We start from the raw sequence: 6,752 nt of genomic DNA, 5'->3' as shown, positions 1-6,752 counted from the left end.
TGGGAGAGAAAAATGCAAATCAAGCCAGACAGCTGGTGCTCTCCTCGAGGCTGAGAGTGATGGAGGGGCCGAAGCCCACCTCATCAGAGCCCTGCACACCCGCCTGCTCAGACAGGCCACGGAGGGTGGCAAACAGGAGGGTTCAGAGCAGCAGGAACAGATGGCTAGGAGGGAGAGATGGAGGAGCCCAACTTGCCAGAGAGGCTGGGGAAAGGTGGGGCGTCAGCGGCTGGGCAGTCAGACAGCGCACAGGATAGGATGGGTATGCTGTATCCTTCAACAGCGCTGTTCCCTTCAGGGCGATGGAGCCCTGGGACCCAGCTTCATGGACTTCCAGCAGGACCCCACACTCCCTCACTTCTGTTGCTGTGTGCTCTGTACCTCCATTTCACCGAAACCGTAGAGGCGGTTCATAGGTAGATATTGTGGAGATAAGCTGGAGGGATTGTTCAGGGTAGCACTTGCTTTGTAAACACGAGTACCTGGGTTCAATTCCCAGAATCCAAATAAAAACACAGGTACAGTTAATATGTGATCATAATCCTAATACTGAGGGGACAGTCAAGGAGATCACTGCTGTCAGCTGGCCAGCTAAGCTAAACTAATTGGTGAGCTGCAGGCGCAGGAGAGACCCTGGGCAAGGGAGGTAGATGGTTTCTTAAGAATGATGCATGAGGCTGTCCTTTGCCCCCACCCCCATACTGGGTGTAGACATGTGCAGGTGCGCATGTGCAAGCACGTAAAGCAAAGAGAAAAGGAGAGTCCTTTGCTTTTTGCCGTGAATGAATTTCACTTTGCTAACACAAGTTAAAAACATCTAACTTTATTTTACTACAACTAAAATTAGTTTAATCGTATTAAATACTGTGTTGAATAGTTTCATGTCAACTTGACACACGCTGAAGCTATGAGGAGGAAATTCCAATTGAGAAAACATCTCCATAAGATCTGGCTGGAGGGCATTTTCTTAATCAGTGATTGATGTGGAGGGCCCAGCCCGTGATGGGTGTTGCCATCCCTGGGCTGGTGGTTCTGGGTTCTATAAGAAAGCAGGCTGAGCATGCCATGAGAAGCAAGCCAGCAAGCAGCACCCCTCCATGGCCTCTGCATCAGCTCCTGCCTCTAGGACCCACCCAGCCCTATCCTGGGAATTCCTATCCCGACTTCCCTTTGCGATGCACAGTGGTGTGGAAGTGCAAGCTGAATAAAGCCTTTCCTTCCCAGCTCCCTTCCTGGCCATGGTGCTTCATCACAGCAATAGAAACCCCAACTAAGGCATACGCTGTTGTGGATCTCTATTGAGAGAGGCAACTTGCTGGAGGGCCGCGCCGCTGACCGCTGTAGCATCTATCTTCATCCTACTTGACTTCTGTAGCTCTGCGACACTGCTGACCATTGTCTCCTCTTATTACTCTCAGAACCTAAATCTCACTCTACTCTTCTGTTTTCCTCTTCTAATATGTTTTAAATCTATTTTCTCTGTATGTTTTGTTTTGTTGTTTGTTTGTTGAGACAATCTCACTGAATAGGCAGGACTGGCTAGCCTGGAACTAACTACGTAGACCAGTCTGGAACTCGCAGACATATGCCTGCCTCCACCTCCTGATTAAAGGGGGTGCACCAGCACAGCTGGCTTCTCCACATGCTTGACTTGTCTGGCCTTTAGCTTTGCTACCCTGTCTTTTGACCACTTGTCCTTTTACTCTACTTGCTGTGGAAAATCCCATCAATTTCTCAGAATTTTGCTGTTTAGTATGGTTCATAAACCCAAACATCTGGCCCAGAAGTACTAATTATTTTATCAGTCTACACAGATGCTTATTAAAGTCACTACTTGGTCAGCTGTAGATACTTCAAGGAAGCATGCGCAGGCATAAGGCAATTGTTTTCCTAAGTCTCTTCCTCTTTGGAAACATGCACTAAATAAGCCATTTCTACCCATGTTGCTTTTGGTCATAGTGTTTTAGTGCTACAACGGTTTCCTTAAGCAAGACAAGAATGTTACCAAGAGTGGGGTATTGCTGTGTGTTGTGGCGCTGCTTTTATTGGAAGACCTGTGGAAGGACTTTACAACTTTGAGCTAGAAAAGCCATTAAGTGTTCAAACTTTGGCGAGCTGTTCTGCGGGAGTGTGAAGGCCTGGCTTGTGAACTTTTAGGGGAAAGTTTGAGGGTCACTTGTACACTTAGGTTTTCTTAAAACGTACTTCATTTAGGGTTCCTTAAGCCTCTACCTCCCTTCCAAAACCCCAACCCTAGGTAGGAGAGAAAGAAGGTTAGTAGGGACAGGGGATGTAGACCTCTTTAGACGTAGTACCTTGGGGCGATTCCACTCTTCATTGTCAGGGTATCCAAGTCCAGCAAAACAGCAAGCCAGAAAACAGCAATCCAGCAAGCAGAAATCCAGCAATAGCAAAATCAGCAACAAGGACCAGCAGCAGCAACCTCCTTGAAGCATTCTCAGAAGTGTTCTCTCTAGGAGTGTCTCAGAGCAAAGCATATTCTCATTTTCTCTCTCCCCCCTCTCTTTTCTCTTTCTCCTCTCCTCTTTCTCCTCTCTCTCTCCTCTCTCTTTCTTTCTTTCTTTCTTTCTTTCTTTCTTTCTTTCTTCCTTCCTTCCTTCCTTCCTTCCTTCCTTCCTTCCTTTCTCTCTCTCTCTCTCTCTCTCTCTCTCTCTCTCTCTCTCTCTCTTTCTCTCTTTCTCTCTCCTACTTATACCTTCTCAGAGTCCACACAAAGATGTTTTTCAGCTGGCAAAAACCAAGACCCGCCCTCATGAGGTTGTTATCAGATGGCAAAGATTACTCATCCTCTTGAGAAGCTGTTATCAGCTGTGGATTCCGGATTCCCATACATGGGATTACAACAAAAACATATTCACATAACCCAAACTTCCACCACAGTCACTTTATGACTCTATCTAGGCCATTGTTGTTTTTAGTTAAGATTTTGCATTTCTGGTTATCTGGGGCTGAAGAATCACCTGTGATTAACAAGATACCAGAACCACAGAGGTAAAAACTTAGATTTACTGGGACAATTGACACTGGATTAGCTGGAGCCAAGAAATTGCTGGGGTTTAAGAACAGACCAACATCACTGAGCTGACATTTTCTGGGAAGTGTTTCCTCAGAGTTAGCATGTACAGCTGTGTTTCAGGGGTGGCCAAGGCTGTGCCTTGTGCCGACAGCCAAACTTGGTCATATGTAAGAGTCTCTCAGGTGGGAATGGTTTTGAAGACATAAAGGGATCATGAAGGGCATTTGTGGCTCGGCACTATGAGAGGCCAGGGGAGGTCATTGGTGAAGCCAGAGTAGCAGTGGAAGTACCAGGACTGTAGGGGACAAGTAGAAAGTTGAGGCTTGGCACCATGAAGAGAGCCTGTCATAGGCTATCAGAGAGAGTGCAGCCCTGTTGCAGCAAATGGCCACAACGTTCTGGTTTGTTTTTTCTTTTTTTTTTTAACTTTTATTAATTACACTTCATTCACTTTGTATCCCCCCATAAGCTCCTCCCTCCTCCCCTCCTAATCCCACCTTCCCTCCCCTTTCTTCACGCATGCCCTCCCCAGGTCCACTGATAGGGGAGGTCCTCCTCTTCTCCTTCTGATCTTAGTCTATCAGATCTCATCAGGAATGGCTGCACTGTCTTCTTCTGTGGCCTGGTAAGGCTGCCCCCCCTCTCAGGGGGAGGTGATCAAAGAGCAGGCCAATCAGATGGCAGTCCCTCTTCCCATTGCTATGTAACCCACTTGGACACTGAACGGCCGGACCACAGCATTCTGAAGATGTCATTGCCATGGCCTGAGTTCCCAGAACAGCAGCAACTATGGAGCAGAGCTGACCCAAGCCTAGAAAACAAAACAGAGGGTGAAGCAGAGAAGTGATTCTGGCCCTTTGGAGTTTCCCACAAGATAACGAGTCCCAGATAATGGACACTGAGAGATTTATACTGTTGGAGTTCAGCTTTCCTTTAATCTGATTGTAACTGCGCCCTGATTCTTCCTTCTTGAAATAAGAAAGTATTTAACTTATTTTTATTTTATTACAGCCCACAGTAGAGAGTTTCAATTTTAAAAGGACATTGGACTTTGGTTTGTTTGTTTTTTAAATGAATGATTTTTGAAGTGTTTGAATTTTTAAGACTCTGATACTTTTAAGTTTGTAAAATTTTTTATAATTTTATGTTTATATTAATGTATAACCTTGGAAATGAGCAAGTAAGGAAAGGTTATAGCTTTATAGTGATGTGTCTGTGTGTCAAGTTGACAAAGGTTCAGTTGGGCTGGGTAGTTTTTTGCCAACTTGACATAAGCTAAAGTCATCTGAAAGGAAGGAACCTCAATTAAGAAAAGGCCTCACACAGAAAGGCAAACAGCACAGAAATTGGAAGAGGGAGAAAACAGGAAACAGTTCAGGAGCCTACCACAAAGGGCTTCTCAAAAACTCTACCCAGAAGTGTATCAAAGCAGATGCTGAGGCTCATAACTAAACTTTGGGCAAAGTGCAAGGAATCTTATGAAAGAAGGGGGAGATAGAAAGACCTGGAGGGGTCAGGAGCTCCACAAGGAGAACAACAGAACCAAAAAAAAAAAATCTGAGCACAGGGGTCTTTTCTGGGACTGATACTCCAACCAAGGACCATGTATGGAGATAACCTAGAACCTTTGCACAGAGGTAGCCCACGGCAGCTCAGTAAGCAAGTGGGTTCCCTAGTAAGGGGAACAGGGACTGTTTCTGTCATGAACTCAGTGGTTGGCTCTTTGACCATCTCCCCCTGAGAGGGGAGTAGCTTTACCAGGCCATAAAGGAAGACAATGCAGCCAGTCCTGATGAGACCTGATAGGCTAGGGTCAGATGGAAGAGAAGGACCTCCCCTATCAGTGGACTTGGGGAGAGGTATGGGAGAAGATGAGGGAGGGAGGGTGAGATTGGGAAGGAATGAGGGAAGGGGCTACAGCTGGGATACAAGGTGAATAAACTGTGACTAAAATAACTGTAATTAATATAATATATGAGAGATGTCTCAGGGGGTAAGACATGGCCGTTCTTCCAAAGGTCCTAAGTTCAATTCCCAGCGACCACAGGGTGGCTCATAACCATCTATAGTAAGATCTGGTGTGCAGGCAGAATGTTGTATAAGTTAAAAAATAAATTGAAAGAAAGAAAGAAAGAAAGAAAGGAAGGAAGGAAGGAAGGAAGAAAGAAAGAAAGAAAGAAAGAAAGAAAGAAAGAAAGAAAGAAAGAAAGAAAGAAAGAAAGAAAGAGAAAGAAAGAAAGAAAAGGCCTCCATAAGATTAGGTGGTAGGGAAGTCTCCTGTGGGCATTTTCTTAGTTAGTGATTGGTGAGGGGCAGCCCACTGTGAGTGATGACAGCCCTGAGCTGGTGGTCCTCGGTTCTATAGGAAAGCAGGCTGAGCAAGCCATGGGGAGCAAGCCCGTGATGATCCCCCTCCACGGCCTCTGCATCCACTCCTGCCTCCAGGCTCTTTCCATGTCTGAGTTCCCACCCTGGCTTCCTTCAGGTGATGAACAGTGATTTGGAAGCATAACCCAAATAAACCCTTCCCTTTTCTATTCCAGCAGCTTTGGACATGGTTTTTCATCACAGCAATGATAATCCTAACAGGAACAAACACTTTGCTGGAATTATGGAAATTATTCTAGCCTGCTACTTTTTCTGCTGGAATCCTACCAATACCAGAAGACTTAGACAGTCCCAAAGGAGGGCATGAAGTTCCATGTCATCCATCGACATTGCTTTGTGCTGGACACCCATCACCCCCTCATCTCTTGGTCACTTGTCTGTGTGGACGGATGCTGCAGAATTTTTATTTCTTCTTATTTCCTTTCTCCTTGGTACCCACAGTCCAGTCCAGTGCCCAGTGCTGTGTCAGGCAGGAGCAGCCTTCTGATCTCAGGTTCACAGACATTTCCTGTCTCTGCCTCTTTGCTTCAAAGACACTGCACATTTCACTCTGCTGCCTAATCTCAGGTTCATAGGTATTTCCTGTCTCCGCACATTTCACTCTGCTGCCACGGCACCTTAGGGTTTTCATCAACTTTGAGGAGAGTATTCACCTCATTTTCATCTGAGGAGATTAGCTAAAACAAGGAGAAAAACAAGCAAAGCAAACAAACAAAACCAGGTTAGTAGTTAAAAACGTTTAAGTCCTATGGCTATGGAGAGAAGATGGGCACAGAGAGCGGAGAACCCAGCGAATGCCCAGCTGTGTGAATGCAGATTCTGTGTCTTCTTCAGGTAGTCTTGTGACAGTTCTTGGTACCATGGGCTTTCTCAGAGTCACTGCGTGGTGTTTCCTTCTCAGGGATGGGGAGGCTTATGCCACAGTCTGGTCTCCTGGGATCTAACTTGTTCCAGATAGACACCGGCAATTCCACAAATATCCAATGCTGCCTAAGCTTCAAGGACAACATGGTTGAGAAGGCTGAGAAGGGAGGGGTAGAGATGGAATAAAGTGCCCAATGCTCAGTTTAATCATGGCAAGGTCTGCTAATCCCACTGATTACAGAAAGCAACAAGAGGGCTGCCAGATACAGGTAATCGGCCCTGGCGATTGCACTGGGCCCTTTACATTTTTATAACAATTTAGCTTTGATTGTGTGTCTTTGTACTCACAATATCTCTGTGAAATAGCATCCCTTGAGAATGTAGGAAGGAGGCAGAGATGGAAAGTCAGGGCTGCGGTCATCAGTGGCTCCTGGAGGATTTGCTCCTGCCTCCCTCCCTTCTG

Source organism: Meriones unguiculatus, chromosome 11, assembly GCF_030254825.1.
Source record: "Meriones unguiculatus strain TT.TT164.6M chromosome 11, Bangor_MerUng_6.1, whole genome shotgun sequence".
Taxonomy (NCBI): Eukaryota; Metazoa; Chordata; class Mammalia; order Rodentia; family Muridae; genus Meriones; species Meriones unguiculatus.
Note: the sequence above shows the minus strand (reverse complement) of the source record.